Here is a 17,403-nt window from a genome sequence, read left to right on the forward strand (position 1 = left end):
CTTCCCTTCAGTGGTTTGCATAGATATCTTGTGAGTGTACAGACTTAGTTCTTTCTACAGAGAGATCAACATATTGCTAATCCTCCAGAAACAGGTCTTTAGCATTTTTCAAAGATAAGAAATAATGGTAGGATATTTGAAATGGAGCTTTTGTTCAATGAGCCAGCAATAATTCTGGAAATAAATGGTCCTGAGCCTTGGTTGCCTACTCGTGGACAGACCAAAGGCAGGCGGCCGCTCTCTGCCTTGGCTGGAGGACTATTTCCCTGAAGCACTGCTCCTCTGTCCTGTTCTCAGCTTGCTTTGCCTGCAGTTCGGATGTGCCAGCCCCAGGGGGACGGGGTGTGTTGCAGCAGGGCAGCTGGGGCACAGCCTGAGCTGGAGCTGGGCGCTGGGCCTGGAAACAGGCCCAGGGGGTCAGTCTTCCAGAAACCTGCTCCACAGGTGAAGATCGGCTGCTTGTGGAGAAACACCACTATGGCATTACCGCCTTTTCCCATGGGACCTCTTCCCTGTCCCGGGAGTCATGCAGTGTGGCCACCTCTTCCCGACAAACAGCCAAGCCATCGCCCTTGGCTGAGGGTCACTGTGCCTGCAGACCTTGACGACGGGGTGGCTGCTGAAGAGATCCAGCTTCAGCTTACAACGTCTGCTCAAACCGAGGGCAGAATTCCCCGCGCTTCAGCAGTGGAGGACTGCGCCTGTGGTCTGTAGTTTTACAGTGGAATCACTCTCTTGGACAAAGCCAAGCACGCAGAGGTGTTCACAGCTCCCCAGAACTGAATTTAAACATACACATACAGTATTTCCGCAGTAACTCTCAGTTTCATTTCTGTTCCTTATTTTTTCCCACAGGTTTCACATGTGGACCTTTATTACTCTTTTTTGGTATGTAAAAGCTTCAGCATCATTCCCAGTTGTTCTGTTCTCACTACTGAGAATTACTTCAAGAATTTTCTTAACCACGTCTGCATAAAAGGTTTCACTTTTTTGAAAATCTTTTTTTTAATAAATACATTTTGCACTAACTTACTTAAATAGTGGTAATAGCAGAGCACTTGTACTAAAACTGCATTTCTTTATAAGTTCCCATTGCCCCTTCTAGATGCTTTGAACATCTGCTTGGAGTTTTATTATTTATGCTTTCCCCACATCAACTTCTGGGAAGTCAAGACTCATTGGTGCGTTTCATTATGAAAAAGTGATATCAGTTATTTTTTATTAGGTTCTTACCAACAAAGATTTTTCTGTTTCTATCAAGAAAAAAAGCATCCTCCTTAAAGTGATAACTTAGGTGAAGTACTGTTTGTGACAGTAACTTGATTAGATTACACGTCTAATTGCTTTTTCAATATTTATCCTCTTTTTCCATTTCAAGATTTGGAATGAAACTGACCTTTTAACTGGCAGTTACAGAGAAACATATTTCCCACAAAAAAGAAGAGATTGGAAACTGAACATTTGTGAGGAATATGAAATGGAATGATATTTTCATCTTTTCTCCAAAACTGGCTGTTTCAGAAAGGTTTTTTCCAGTCTTGTGTGGTGTTTACAATCAAAAGTGAGTTCTTTGTTCTTTCCTTTCATAGCATCTCAGTTTAAAGTTCACAGGCAAGTTCACTCCCTAGTTATCACAGAATCACAGAATCATCTAGGTTGGAAGGGACCTTGAAGATCATCCAGTCCAACCATCAACCCAGCGCTGACAGATCCCAACTACACCAGATCCCTCAGCGCTGGGTCAACCCGACTCTTCAACCCCTCCAGGGATGGGGACTCCACCAGCTCCCTGGGCAGCCCATTCCAACGCCTGACTACCTGTTCTGTAAAGAAATACTTCCTAATATCTAGTCTAAACCTTCCCTGGCGCAACTTGAGGCCATTCCCTCTTGTCCTATTGCTTGTTACTTGGTTAAAGAGGCTCATCCTCAGCTCTCTGCACCCTCCTTTCAGGCAGCTGTAGAGGGTGATGAGGTCGATGAGTTCCTATTTCCCAATGCAAATTGAATATATTCAGATGTGTATGATGTCTGGGGAATGTTTGAAATTAACAAATACATCGTATAAAACAGTATTTTTAAGCATCATGGTAAAACATACTTATTTCCAGCTTTGCAGAATCACATTTTTGCAAAAAAAATCACGAATTTTGAAGATGTGCTACACAAAAATGCAGACTTCATTACATATATAATGCAGCAACCATGACATGTTTTCTGAGAATTCTTCCTGATTCCTTAGAAAGCACAAGAAAAGTATTTCTGCTGCATTCTGAATAATGCTTTTATTTTTCCTGTCTTACAGGAGGGAGAAATGAGTGAGGATGCTGCAGTCCAGGCACACAGCACAGAGGAACTAGAGAAACGACCAGACTAGACAGGTGTTTCTTGTGTGGTTCTTGCTGAGGCCATATTGATGGGGTCTCTGCAAACCAAAGATTAAAGGCTCTTTGTAATTCCACCAGATAATTGGGAGGAAAAAAAAGTCCATTCCCTTTTTTCTTTTCAACTGAATCTATCCAGAAAATGTTAGAATGTTTCCATTCCTGTCCACTGAACCATGGTTTTGTTATTAAATACAAGACAAAACAAAGTCTGCAGTATGAGACAGGCTTGATATACCAGCACAGAAAGTCATGCTCTGCCACTTCAATAAGTATTGTTTCTATTCTGGACTATTTTTATCAAGTCCAGTACAATACAGTATTTCCTTAAGAAACCCAGTCTAACGGCTAAACAATCAGAAGGTACAAAAAGATAAAAAAAAAAAAAAATTCTCTCCAGCATCTGAGTCTTGGTTTCATGTTTTCTCCTTACAGTTGTTCACGGAAAGATTTTTAAGTCATCCTGGTGGGGGTACCTGTACTCATTTCTACAGCTGCCAGACTGTAGAGGAAGCTCGAGTTTTTCCACAGCTTATAAAATAAGACAGATGAAATGCAGAATGCCTTAGAGAAGAGTTATTTGATTCTTTACGGGATGTAGAAAACAGCTGTTATGCTTCTGGTATCTAAGTCCAGTGAATAGATCATTGAATTTCTGTAGCTTATGATCGCCGTGACAACTTTCTGTCTATGTTTGCCTTTTATTTTGAGTATTATTATGATGATGCCCATCACTCTTCAATTGTTCTTTCTATGGCTGCGTTAATTCCCTTCGCTGTCTTTTTAAAATATTTCTTGTCTTCCCTTAGTGCCCTCACTTTTTAAATTTTCTTTCTGTATCTCCTCTTTAGTTTGCTGTCCCTATTTTTTAATTTTTCTCTTTATTTCCCTAGTCCGCCTCACTTCTAAAATAGTTTTTTTATGCCTACTTTTATTCCCTTCACTGTCTTCTTTTAATTATTTCTTCTCCTTCCTTAGCACTTTTACTTTTTAAATTTTCTATCTATATGTGCGTTTCATTTTGTTGTCGCTGTTTTCTGGTCCTTTCCTCTCTTAATCCCTTGGCTTTCAAATTGTTGCTTCTATGTATACTTGTATCTAGTTTGCTGTCTCTATTTTTTGTTTTCTCCTGTCTGTCCTGTACCTCCTCATTTTAAAGTTTCCTTCTATGCCTACTTTTGTCAAGCTCCCAATCCCTATTTTTTAATGGTTTTGTGCTTTTCAAGTACTCCAACACTTTAAAAATTTACTTTGTATGTCTCTGTTTCTTTCATTTTTTGTCCCTATTCTTTAATTTTTAACCTTTACTTCTCCTAGTCTTTGTTGCTTTTAAAATGTGCTATGTCTGCTTTTATCAGGTTTTTAATTTTGAATTATTTCTTGTCCTTCCTTAGTGACACCTTTTCAAAAATTTTATTTCTATGTCTCCATTCTAGTTCGCTGTCGCTGTCTCCATTTTTTAATCTTTTCATCTCTTAATCCCTTGGCTTTTAAAATTTTGTTTGTATGTCTACTTTTATCTATTTTGGTGTCCCTATTTTAATTTTTTTTTTCTCCTCTGCCTTGTACTCTTCTGCTTTTTAAATTTTCTTTCTATACCTCTTCTATCAAGGTGTCTATCCCAATTTTTTAATTCTTTCTTCTTTGTCACATACCCTGTTACTTTTTAAGTTTTCTTTGTGCCTTTTATTTTTTTTTTCTCTTCTCTCAGTTCATCCCAAGGCTTTAGAGGGTCTCCTCAGCACGCTTTTATCTCTGGAGTGTAATTTTTACCCCTCTTGGTTTGTCAGAACATCTCCTCTTCCTCAGAGCAGCCTTTTTGTCCCCTCGTCCATCGGGTAGGGGCACAGTCCGTGGTTAATGCGTTGACAGGCCCAGACCCTTTAGGCAGCGGCAGTGCAGCGGCCTGGGACCAAGGAGCCATCGGCAGGCTGGGGGGACAGTCACTGCCACAGGGTTTTAAGGAGCAATTGGAGCCATGTGGGAGGGGCCGTTCAGCAGTAGTGAAGCAGATGGAATTTCAAAGATGTTAAGGCTTACAGTTTGGTGGGAGGGGTGGTTTTGGTGGTTTTATTGGCAGGCTATAGTTGGACTCTAGATGATATTCCTGACTGGAATCAAGAGCTCTGGATTTGTTAAGCTATCACTCAGCATCTGGGTGACTGGTTTAATAACTTTTTTCAGATGCAGAGGGTCAAGATGCACACCAAAGAGTGATGGAGGCAGCAAGCGAAGCACCGTAAGAAGGTAGGTCAGGGAGTGGTGTTGGAGGGGAGATGTGACTGGTGCTGTATGACTAGCTTGTAGGGTTTGCTTTGGTTTTTATTTTGAGATGGAAAGCTGTGTGCGAAGCGGGATATCGGCAGGGGAGCTGGCTCGGGTGAGGTGAGCCATGACTAGTGGGCTGAAGCGGCAGTTATTTTTCAGGTGTCGTATTGTTGGTGCAGTCAGAAGCATCCCTTGTTGTTTGTGTCTCACAGGTGGTGCGCAAGCCCCAGCACGGCAACCGGTAAAGGGCAGAGACAGGGTGGGTGAGGGGCCAAGGTGATAAAGGAGTGGGAGGTGGGGATCGGTGCAGGCCCGCTGCAGTTCCAAGCAGTATCTCAGCACGTGTCTCTTGCTTGGTTTTTGCAGATGCCACCTGCAGTCTCGGAGGGGTGAAGCCGCGTGCCGATGAGCAGCCCCAGAAAGTGAGGGGGTTGTTGGCCAGGTCGGTGTCTAACAGCGAGGTATTATATGGCCACTCGGTTAAGCATTTACCTTGATTTTGCAGGCGCATTGCGAGCCACCTTCGGAATTGTTTGAGCATTCGGGGGTGCGCTGGGGTGGCAGCGGGGAGGAGCACAGGCAGGTCACTTCTCAGAAGCGCAATGGTAATTTAATTAAATTAATCCCTGGGTATCTCAGGCACCACAAGCAATGATGGCCACGGCCTCTGGCTCTGGAGTGAGGAGGTGCCAGTGCTTCTGAGGGGGGTGTTGTGGAAGGGGTTGGCGTTGGCCAGTGTGCTGCCTAAGGTCAGCAACGTTTGGGGGTCTTTTGCAGATGACGAAGAGGAACCTGGTGACTGGGAATGTCCCAGTTAGCTGAAGTGTTTTTTGTCAAGGATTCATTCAGAGCCCCTGGCTTGTGAAAGCTGAGTTGAGGGACCAGGGCTGGGAAGGGGCTGGAAGAGACAGGGTTGGGAATTGCAAGGAGAGATTTTAAAGTTAGTGTACATGAGAGAGCTGTTCAGGAACAGTCCCCTTTGGGCAGGTAAAGGGAGCGGGTTACTTTACTTTGCAGCACAAGACTGTGCTGGGCAGGGCAGTTCCAGCCTGTGTCTGTGTTGTTGTGTAGTTTGTGTTGTCCATCTTCTGTGTCTTAGACCTTCCTCAGGCCTCCATGTCCTCGTTGATCTTTGAGCTCAAGAGCACGGCACATGCCTCAGGCACCATCCCTGGGGTCTCGAATGCATCATCGGCATAGGGCCAACTGGGTGCTTCTTGTTCTTGCATTATCAGCTTAAAGCGTGGATCAGTCTCAGCAGTTTCCAGTCGGTTCTCTTTTGCAGCATATTCCAGGCTGTGTCAGCAGCCCTGCTCTCTAGGCAACAGTTTTCACAGCCTGAGACTTCTTCCCTCCATCCTTATGTTCTCAGGTCCTGAAGCCAGTCTTATTGCACATCCATCATCTCAGTTTGGACTGTAACTTCTTGTAATGGGCCGTTATGTTTAACTCAATTTTTCTGGGGCTGCCATGGAGCCTCCTCACCTCATGGCTGCAGCCCTCAAGGTCTGGTGCCAGTGATTGTTCAGGGCCAAAGCAAGCGCTGAGCCCCAGGTTTGCTGTTGAGCTGGACAGGCTGCAAAGCACTCGGGAAAGCCAGGGAGAGAATTCCCTGCTAGCACCTTCTGTGTGACTGGGCAGGTGGTGTGTTTGGATGCTGTGGCTGGGTCTGACACATGTGCTTGTTGAAGGGTGTCCTGGTTTTGGCTGGGATAGAGTTAATTTTTCTTCTTAGTAGCTAAAACAGTGCTATGTTTTGGATTCAGTATGGGATTTGGTATGAGAAGAATGCTGATAGCACACTGATGTTTACGGTTGTTGCTGAGAGATCGAGGTCTCTCCAACTCCCCATGTCCTGTCCATACGCAGATGTACAAGAAGGTGGGAGGGGGCACAGCCAGAGCACTGGACCCAAATTAGCCAGTGGAACATTCTATAGCATGTAACCTTTATAAAATTATTCCATATCATGTCAACCTTTATAAAAGCATCGAACACATATATTCAGACAAACATCACTTCACCTGAGACCTATTGGTTGTGCCCAAATTACAGCTTAGGTTGCTGGCATTTTCCACTAATTTTTCTACAATTTTTGCACTTTACGTGAACCAAGGAAACACACCTACTATGCAAACTCAATCATTAATTGTTCAACTGATTAAAGATTGCAAACTCTAATCAATGAATGATGTTAACCCAGTTGCAGTGCTATTAACACAGAGCTAAAATAATCCAGTTATTAAAGCTCGTTCATCATAATGATAAAATTAAAATTGATACCTACAAACTTTCCAGTATCTACCCGTTCCTGTGATATTGTGCTCACCCTTCTGCTCCTAAGATCCAACGTCAGTTTGGGGATATCTCAGCAGTTAAGAGGACTCATCAGAATCCCGAGGCCTTTGCTAGGAGGAATATGATATCAAGGAGGGGGGGGTTCTTCCTTCTCGCTCCTGCATCCACGTGGATTCATCTTTGCATGGTTGCTGACACAGTTCTCTTACTTGATCTTCAGTGATTCATAGTTCCGCCTAATATGCAGATTTACTATATATCATTTGCCAGATAGATATGTGGGTTTTGTTTTCTCTGTGCTGTAGAAAACTAGCTTTACCTGGTTCCCAAGATCATATTATTTCAATGACCAGTAGTCAATCATTGGTGAGTTGTCTGTAGCCATGGGCCTTTCATATCCTCCTACACTCACAGCTGCAAGGCCTTTGCATCCTCCAATGCCTGTAACTCTTCTGTAATGCATTTTTATTCCAGTGCTACAGACAGTTTATTCTACACTGAATAACTAACAGCCTGTTGTTATTTTTATCTCTCAATGCAGAGATACTGAAGAATCGGACTTACATTACACAACTGTACACAGCTGAGCAAAACCTAAACCAAATTAGATAATAGTCATCTGATTGTCAAGCAATTTTGGTTTCAACTAAAGAAGCTGAAAGAAAACACCAGGTAGGTGACATAAATCAAGAGAAAGCCTGAGGAATCCCAAGCTCTGCATTTTCAGCTTGGCACAAAGCCTGTGACCTATTACCAGTATGACAAAACCATATTCACTGGGCTACACGGTTTACACACTACAGCTTAACAGGAACCACCAGTCCCCTTAAATCTTGATGCAAGGTTTGAACTTCCTGTTTTTCTGAGCTAGAATGAGATTAAAATCCAATCTGTGACTGACAGTCCTTGAAGAAGAAAAACATTTTTTCCTCTCTATTTCACAGGAAAAAAACCATGAGTCAGTCTTGCCTTGGATTTCCCTTGACCTCTCAATGAAGCAAATGACAGAAGTATAAAACCAGGTAGAAACTGGAAAGTCACTTGTATATTCAGGACTTCAGTACACCAAGTCAGTCATATTTATGAGTATTCAGTTAATAGAAATACCTCTCTAGCTGCTGGTAGGAACTAGGTGTCTTTATTAAGGGGAAAATATCTTCCTGAATTTTGTTTACGTTAAAATTCATGAGTAAATATACTAAATACATTTTTCCTGTATGCACCAAGCATCAGGTAAATCAGGGCTTACATGTCTAAATCACCAAGAAAAGAGCCACTATTCATTATTATTCAATCTATGGTTTTATATTAGCTACACAGTTGGGAAACAAAACATTTCGAACAGTAGAATTCACACAAATGAAGTGGATCTCCATATTGTGGAAAGATTCATGTATGAGCAGGATGGTGCTGCCCCCTATTTACTGTAATACTGAATTTAAAGAGTGAAAAATATGTCAAACTAATAGCCTTGGTGACTCGTTATCTCTTTTCCACAGGTACAAAATAATCTCTAAAAGGACCTGCACTGCCTGTGTGCCTCAAAATCCAAGCCCACAGGGAGCAGCTAGAGGAATGAGAGAATTCCCAGTCTCCAGCACCACTGGAGTCAGCAGAAGTCCTTTTGCTGATGAAAACGAGCAGAGCTCTGGCCTCCATCCCCCCTCTCTGCTGAGCCCCCCCTGCAGGCTGTCAGCAGTGCCGGGGGCAGTGGGGAACAACTGCACTCTGCGGGGGAGGGAGGGGCTGCATCGTTTCTACCCTGATTTACAGTCAGTTCTGTAGTGTTTTCTGCCCTCTTAGACCAAATGCAGACCATTCATGACAAACTCTTCAGTGCTTTAATGCTTAATCCCCAGTCACACAAACACAAGAATATTCTGTCATGGTGAGTTGCCTTTTATCCCTCCTCGCAGGCCATCATTTATGTACTGCAGCCCTGTGGAAAACAGATGAGGCGGGCTGAGAAATCTTGAACAACAGAGCTGCTTAGACCAGATGCTGTTGCTAAAGATGTCAGCTGTTTGCACAGTGTCATTTGAACCAGTTTAGATAGCCCAAGCTACAAATCAAACATATACATGTTTGTTTATTTTGAGACCAGATCCAAATGCTATTGAAGTGAACAGCGTTCTGTTAACATCAGCATCCCGTGTCTGCTTGGCCATATATTTACAAATATTTAGGTGCCTCAAGAGGTTTTCAGAAGGAGCTGTGTGAATAACTGAAAATTGACATGTCTACTCGTGTTACACAGCTTTGCAAGGTCTTTCTACAAGTATATGTTCTTGTAGCTGCCTACAAGAACTAAGTTGTAGTTGAAATAAAAATAATAAAAAGGTCAGATTCTGACACTCCCTGTCTTGTTGAAGATCTCTTACTCCAGTGTGTTGATCCAGAGGTGAAATGTCCTTTGGCCAAAAGTAAAGCATGGAGGCCTTGATTCAAAAGATATTCAACCGTAAATGCATGTCAGAGGAACATTCTCCATCTTGAAACTGCACAAGCTGAGACTGCACAGTGTAATAACTGTCACAGATCTTTTTCTAGAGGGCAGATGGAAAGCTACCTGAAGAGGTAAACTTTTCAATAAATATTCAATGGAAGTGAGAATTAGCTTATCACTGCATTTCTCAGTCCTGTGAAAAGAGCCCAAACACAGTCACAGACTGGGCTATGTTCTCTGGGACTTGAGGCAGAAAGAGGAGTTCTCATTTGTAGATATGACTATGAGGTCTCCTAACGCTGTGCTAGACAGTCTCCTGGTGTGGGCTCACATGTCACAGCTAAACATTGGTCTACATTTTGTGCTGTAGGGTCACATGTGTCATGTCCCACTCAGACAAGGGAGACAGGTGACTCAGATTCACAAATCCCCAATGGAGCGGACAACAAGTCTCCAAGTCCAAACATTTATTAACCACCCACAATGTACTAATTGAACACACGATAATTGGCTAAGTATATAGCAAGTTGTGGCAAGCAATACAATATGCCTTGCATTTCTTAATATAAAAGGGAAAAGAGGGAGACAGAGGGAATAGGGAAATACAGATCACCAGTCTGGGTTTCTACACTGATCCCACCAGTGAGGGTTCCAGGAGGCAGCCGTCTTCTTCGCTTGCATCTGTCTTCTTCGCTTCACTGCACTCTTCCGGCTCCCCTTTCTTCCCCCTGCCCTTGATTTATACCCACTTTCCTTGGGTCTGTCCCCTAGGTCGACCCACACACCTACTCATCCCATGTACGGGGAGGGGTGAGGTGTTTCATGGGATGATGTAATTAGGATGATCATGTTAACCCTCGTTAGCATATTGAGGGGTGTTAACTTTAATATGCATTTCATGGATAATGAAGCAAAGGTCATTCACCGGACAGATGGCCCTTGAAATTTGACCAGGTGCCCCAGAGCAGAGCCGTCCTGTCTCCACAGGGCTCCCCCCTCCAGCTGCACCTTGTGTTATTGGGGCAGCCTTATCAGCTTCAACCTCCCCACCATCCACCCTGGGACTCATAGTTTTGTCTTGCGAGTGTTTGAGGCATTTCTTCGATCAGCCTCAACTTTTGCTTTCTCAGGCTGTTTTTCTTAGATTCTCACAGGCCTGGTTTCTCGTCTCTCACAACACGATTGCACACGCAGGTCATGCTGATGAACATGCTCTGTTCAGCAGAATTTACAATAAATTATGTTCTCGTTCTGATTGGTAGTTCTGGTGTACTTAACAGCTGATCTCCAGTTTATGATATTGTTTGAATGAAGGACAAGAACCAATAGCATATGGCATCTCACAAGATTACATGCTCAAGCTATAAGAAAATATCCTAACTATGCATACCTTCATGTGCATCCCCTGGCAGGAAAATCTCCATCAGCTCACTTACCTCACATATATGCAGGAGAGTTCTGGCAGGGTGAAAATCTGAATTTAACTGCTGTAGATTGTTTTGTGATGTTTGCCAATGACTGTGATGTATGTAGCATTAAATTTGCTGTGCCATTGCTTATGGCTTTCTCAAGAAAATTTTGTAAAGGAAGAAGAAAATGTGCAAATTAGAATGTTGGAGAATACTTAATCTATTAATTAAGGATATTCTTGCATTATCACTTTGCAAATCAATGCAAGAAATGAAGAACTATTAAAATGATTGTACTCAAAGCTTCCAATCAAGACTGATCACCCATTAGTCCCATTTTGGAAGAACAAATGAGTATTTGGCTTCTGTCCTGCAGCCTCATTGTTCACATTTTATATGTATCTGTTCACAGACACACATGGAGAAGAACACACATTCTGCTCCAGTTCTATAGCAATCACATCAATTCTACTCACCCAAGTGTCTGAAAGAACTTTGCAGGAAAGAAAGATACACATTTTTAAGATGGGAAATGAAAATAGAAACAGTCTGATCCAGTTTGGACTAGACTCCAAGCCTCCTGACTACAAAGCCACTAGCCCTATTAGCCAGACCATACTGCCTACTTTAAAGTATGGCAGACACAGGTAAACCGAGTCAGCTGCTCTCGGATCATCCGCAAGTGCCCATGTGGGGTCTGCTCTCCAAGTGCAACCTGCAGTGTTCCAGAGTCTGCCCGCACAATTCAGACAGTGAATCTACATCCAAAGAAGCCATCCTGGCACAGTGTCATAGTGATAGACCCATTCCCTATAACTAAGCCTTCACCATCTGTTCCAGCCTATAAATGCAACAAAAATGAACATAATTCACAACTCAATCATGTCAGAAAAGGTAAAATATAAGTGATTTAACTGTATGTCCTTTATTGAATGCAGCCACTGTGCTTTCATTTACAAATATTACAAACGCAAATCATGAAAGCATTCTTCTTCCCCAATAGTTATGTAAGAAACCTCAAATCCCATTTTTTTGGTATGTCTTTTCAAGCCTTAATGGAAAATTTAAGGATGTGCTCATAAAAGAACCTTTCCTCCTGCTGCCTGAGTTGCATGTGCTGCAGTACAAGGTGTATTATTCACTATGCTTCCATTTTCCAAGCTGCCAACAAAAATCAGTATTCAACAACCCAACACAGAGTACATCAAAGTGGATGTCAGACCCCTGGGAGGTAAGCGTTAAAGGGACATCATCTGCTCTTAAAAATCCCTGCTGCTGTGATGCCTGTGAAACCATTTTAAAAGCATTGATTTAGCAGCTGGTGTGTTGAAACAACATCTCAACAGGCTCACCAGTATTGTCCTGTGGTCTGCTCATCTGTATTTACCTGTCTTACAGACAGGTTATAGGCTCTTTGTATTGCAGACTAAATGTCTTTCTGTGCTTTTGTGCCACCTCTCAAAACTGGCTCTGTTTCACAACCAGGCACACAGGTGGAACTGCACTATGAGAAACAGCAAATATTGGTCCAGTCTTACTAATTCAGTACTAAATTCTCCATCCCAGTTATACAGTATGAAGGAGACATTGGCCAAAGATACATGCCCAGAGAACTCCTCTCTAATTCAGGGACTGCTCAAATGACCTGTGCAGTGATTGGTGCCTAAGCTAGAGATCAGGAGGCAGAGTTTTACACCAGCATCCCTGGTCTAGGACCTAAATCAGGAAAGGTTTTCAACAGCAGACAGCAACAACTAGAGGTCCCATTTAACCCAGTTATGCACAGAGGGTTAAGCAGTGAACTTGTGTCCCTGTATGTAGCTTCTGCCACCACAGCTTCATTTATGTAGGGGAAAAATCTAGTTATTTAGGAAAAAAGATTGTGAAGTGTAGAAAATATAGCCTGCAGATGGTTGTGTACACTAACATTTTTATTAACACAATAAACACAAAATGAGGCGATTGCAGAGATCATGCCAGAGTGGCAGATCTAACCTTTTTAAAGGGAAAGTTAACATGCTTCTGTCAAATACAAGCCAGTTATTTTGCATAATGTGATGCTATGTGTACCTAAACCATACAACAATTTGCTAAACCTTCATTCTGTTAAATAATTAAAGTGATTACAGTAGTGCCATTGCAGTCTTTTACGAAGCAATAAGCCAGTTATCAAGTGGATAAACTATGAGGCCAAAGGGAAGGAAGAGGTTTGTATGAATGTGATACCACATGAACTAGGCAGCTTGAGTGTTTGAGTAAGTGTATGTATTTATTTCTTTGCTTATATAAAGGTGAACAGCTGTTTGTGCACTGAATGCAAAATGAAGAAGTACAAGGACGCATTGTTTTGGGCTGGGATGGAATTATACTTTCTCCATATTATCTCTGTTGTGTCTAGCAGCAGTATGGTGCTCAGCTGCTGCCTGGGGTTAAACTGCAACACAGGGAGACAGAGGAAATTATTATTCAATGCACACTTCCCTAGAAAAGGCATCATATCATTCAGGTGGAAAAAAGTTTGAACTACAAATCCCTCTTTCATTTGTTCAGTAATATAATAAATAGTGAGGGGAAAACGTCCCATAGGGTGGCCACTACAACCTCTCTCCTGAGAAAATTCTCCACCACTTTTGTGTTATGAGAAAAATAGTTCTGAATCATCCAGAAAAAGAAACTTTCCATACCTCTGTCCTAAAGAAAGTTAAAGATAAAGGAGATTGCACCTAGGCATTCAAACCCCACTATGTGATACACTGAGGAGGAATGTCTGACTTAGTTGAAAACTATTTTTTTGCATCTCCTGGCTGCCAGATGACAACTCTCTAGGCTGAGTTATTCTGCATAAAGCTGCTCTCAAGCATGTGCTTAAGCTGAGAGACACCATGTCTAGGTGCTCAGAAGGAGATAATTCTAACTCCTTTACTCTCTTTGTGTAGAAAGTATGCTTCCCTTTGGGTTAAGAAACTGTGTTTTGATGCAAGACATACAAGTCAAATTCTTTGACTCTATTTTTCAGGTAATCCTAGGCAAACCACAGGGAAACCTCTTCCTCCTTTGATGCTTGAGTTCACCTTTGAGTAAGTGGCAAAGTGGAAAGGTTTCTTCGTTCATCCCCACCACACTCCTCCTCCATTCCTGTGGTGTGTTTTTACAATAAGGAGTTTTTTAAACAGGGAAGTCAATCAAGATCTGATTGTAGAATGCTGCTGTGTTAATAACATGATCAAATTCAGATCCCTTTTATGGTAGGATGAATGACAGCTACAAGTCCTTGATATACTTAGTCCATTATGCAACGTACCCTAAAACCCTAACAATCCATTATGTAAATTGGGCTAGTATTAATGAGAAATGTTTTGAATACCATCAGCTGGTCAAGAAAAACATCTTTTTATTTCGGGCAACAAAATTTATACCATGTGTATATCTGTTTAAGCTTATTAGTGGTTCCTCTGAAACTGCCAGAGGTTTCTTACTCACAGTATGAAATTCATCATGAGCATCAATCTTTACAGCATTGGGTTCAGAGTATTTACTATTCACCTTCTGGATCTAGTCTGATTAATGCCATTGATGAAGTCAGTAGTTTTCAGATTAAATATGAACTTGGTGTTCTGAGTGCTGATTATTTCTAGATTGCATGATCTTCTGGAGTCCTGGACAATTTCACTTCAAACAATTGCTTTGGGACCATCTAATTTTTTCCTTTCCTGAAAGAATGTCCTTCGAGGACATCATTGGAACTGGCTTGAGGCACTCTTGTAGCCTTCAGGTTACAGGATGGGCAGCTGTGATTCAGCATCTCCTTGAACTGCTACTTGTTTTTGAACAACTGCCACGTTTCACAACAGGAGAGGCTGCCTTTCAAAGAATGATGACCCAAGCTTTTTGGGAACACTGTTAGTGTTTATTGGACACCTGATTTATTGTCCTTGCTCTCACCTTGTTGCTAATTTCTAAAGAAACCTTCAGATTCCTGAGGAAATGCATGTAAATTTTCAGTATAAGGTACAGTCATGAGTTTGCAGTTGCTCTGTCAGCTGACAGACATTCTCAGATACAGTCTTGTCTCACTGTTTACTGATGCTCACTTCATCATGTTTAAAAAACTTTCAAATTAAAAAATCAGTTTTTCATTTCCAGCCTATTTCTAAAATATTTTAGTTCTGAAAGTATTTTAGTTTATTCATCTTTCATGTATGAAGTTAATTGTTGGCACATCTGTCGGTTATCATTTACTAAATTGCTCTCAGATGCTTGTACGCTCTAGGAAAACCTCAAATGTCAGCTCTGATGTTTTTAGCATATCAAGCAATGGTAGTAAAAACCAAACAGGAAGGCTGAAACATTTTTTAGTACCCTTAATAAACCTGTTGGCTGCATTTGTTAACTAAAATAATGAGTAATTATAATGATGTTTTGATCAGGTTTATCCAAGCTGTTTGAATCAGGCAAACCACTATAAAGCCATTTACTTCAAAGGCAACACTTCTAATTCTTCTTAATTTTCCTACAGGCTGTGATGTTTATAACCAGACATGACTGATGGTAGGAAAAACATGTATAACATTGTAATTTTCTGTAAACATTTCACCAGGCAAATGCATTGGTAAAGAGGATGAGTGAAGCAGGAATTAAAATATATTTTTCACAGGAGTTTAATTTCAAATAAATAGAAAATTCACCTGGTCTGACTTGTATGCTCATGAGTAAGTAAGCATGAATTTCACCTGCCGTCATCTATCACTGCAGTTGCAGTAAACCTCCTTAGCATGCCCTAACAGCAGGTTAACACAAGAGCTTAGCCTGTCACGGAGGTTATAAAGTTAAGATACACATACGGAAATGAGACACAAGACTTCACCTGATTCTTTTTATTCAAAATGGAACCGTGCTAACAGAGTGTACTGGTTTGGCTGGGATAGTTAATTTCCTTCACAGTAGCTTGCATGGCGCTGTCTTTTGGATTTGTGACCACACCAGCGTGGATAACACTCCGATGCTGTAGCTGTTGCCGAGCAGCGCTTGCCCAGCGGCCAGGCCTTCCCTGTGTCCCATGCTGCCCAGCCAGGGAGCAGGCTGGGGTGGTCAAGACTTTGGGAGGGGACCCAGCCAGGACACCTGACCCCAACTGACCAAAGGGGTATTCCATACCATATGACGTCATGCTCAGCAATAAAAGCTGGGGAAAGAAGGAGGAAGGGGGGGATGTTCAGAGCGACAGCATTTGTCTTCCCAAGTCACCGTTACATGTGATGGAGCCCTGCTCTCCTGGAGATGGCTGAGCACCTGTCCGCCGATGGGGAGTAGTGAAGGAACTCCTTATTTCGCTTTGCTTGTGCACACAGCTTTTGATGTACCTATTAAACTGTCGCTGTCTCATCCCACGAGTTTTCACACTTTTACCCTTCCAATTGTCCTTTCCCCCCTGACCAGGGGGGAGTGAGCGAGTGGCTGGGTGCGGCTGAGCACAGCACATTTCAATTATGTTGATCAAGCTTTTCAGCCCAGTGTATTTTCCCCTTAATTTCTGTAGGATGTCAACATCTGATTAACATTGATACTGCGTGTTCATCTCAAAATGAAAATTTCTAATTGAATTTGTTTGAAAAGTACTGAAATACTTAACTTTGGGGTGACGTGAGTGACTACATCTGTCAGACCCCTCACAAGGCCTGTGGAAGTGTTAGTTCTCCCTCACGAATGTCCCACGCTACCTAACACTACAGCAGCACTGGAAAACCCAGACTGAGTTTTTTTTCCACCCAAAATGAAGCTTTTGTTGGATTTTCCTGAGTATTTTAATGTTGCAACAAAATCCCTTTTTCCCCCAGGTGATGTGTATTTCTGAGGAAACTACATCTTCTATCACAAAGAACACTGGTGAAAAACACTGGGCCTATTCCATCATGACTCTGAACTTCTGGAGTGGAATACTGGTGCTGGAGGTTGGGCTAAGCATAGGAGCCTTTGCCCTCAAGCACGTCGTTTGTTAGGAGGGCCAGCAGAGAAACAAGGAAGGTATCACTGCAGAGCTTGGCTGTGGAGTGTGTTGCTCTTTCACCTCTTTTCCTGCCCTTTGCTCTTTGCTGGGGGTATAGCGAGGGGACCTCCCCAGCTGTTCCCTTGCTCCTGTTGTGCATCTCTCCTGTGTGAGGCTGTTTGCCAGATGAGCTCCCCTCCATCCTCCTGGCAGCACTTGCTTGCCGTCCAGGCTCTCGTGGGCTGAATTGTGTCTGCAGATGCCTCAGACACAGCGAACAGGGTGACCACGGAGGCTCACAACAGACACCTTATCAGTTAAGCCAGCCGTCCTGGTTTCAGCCAGCATAAAGTTAACTTTCTTCCTAATAGCTGGTATAGGTCTGTGTTTTGGATTTAGGATGAGAATAACATTAACACGCCAATGTTTTAGTTGTTGCTAAGCAGTGTTTATACTAAGGACTTTCCAGCTTCTCATGCTGCCCTGCCAGCAGAGGCTGGGAGAGCACAAGAAGCTGGGAGGGGACACAGCCAGGACAGCTGACCCCAACGAGCCAAAGGGGTATTCCATAACATGTGATGTCATGCCCAGTATATAAACTGGGGGAGTTGGCTGG

The sequence above is a fragment of the Strix uralensis genome, chromosome 12 (genome assembly GCF_047716275.1).
Source record: "Strix uralensis isolate ZFMK-TIS-50842 chromosome 12, bStrUra1, whole genome shotgun sequence".
Classification (NCBI taxonomy): Eukaryota; Metazoa; Chordata; class Aves; order Strigiformes; family Strigidae; genus Strix; species Strix uralensis.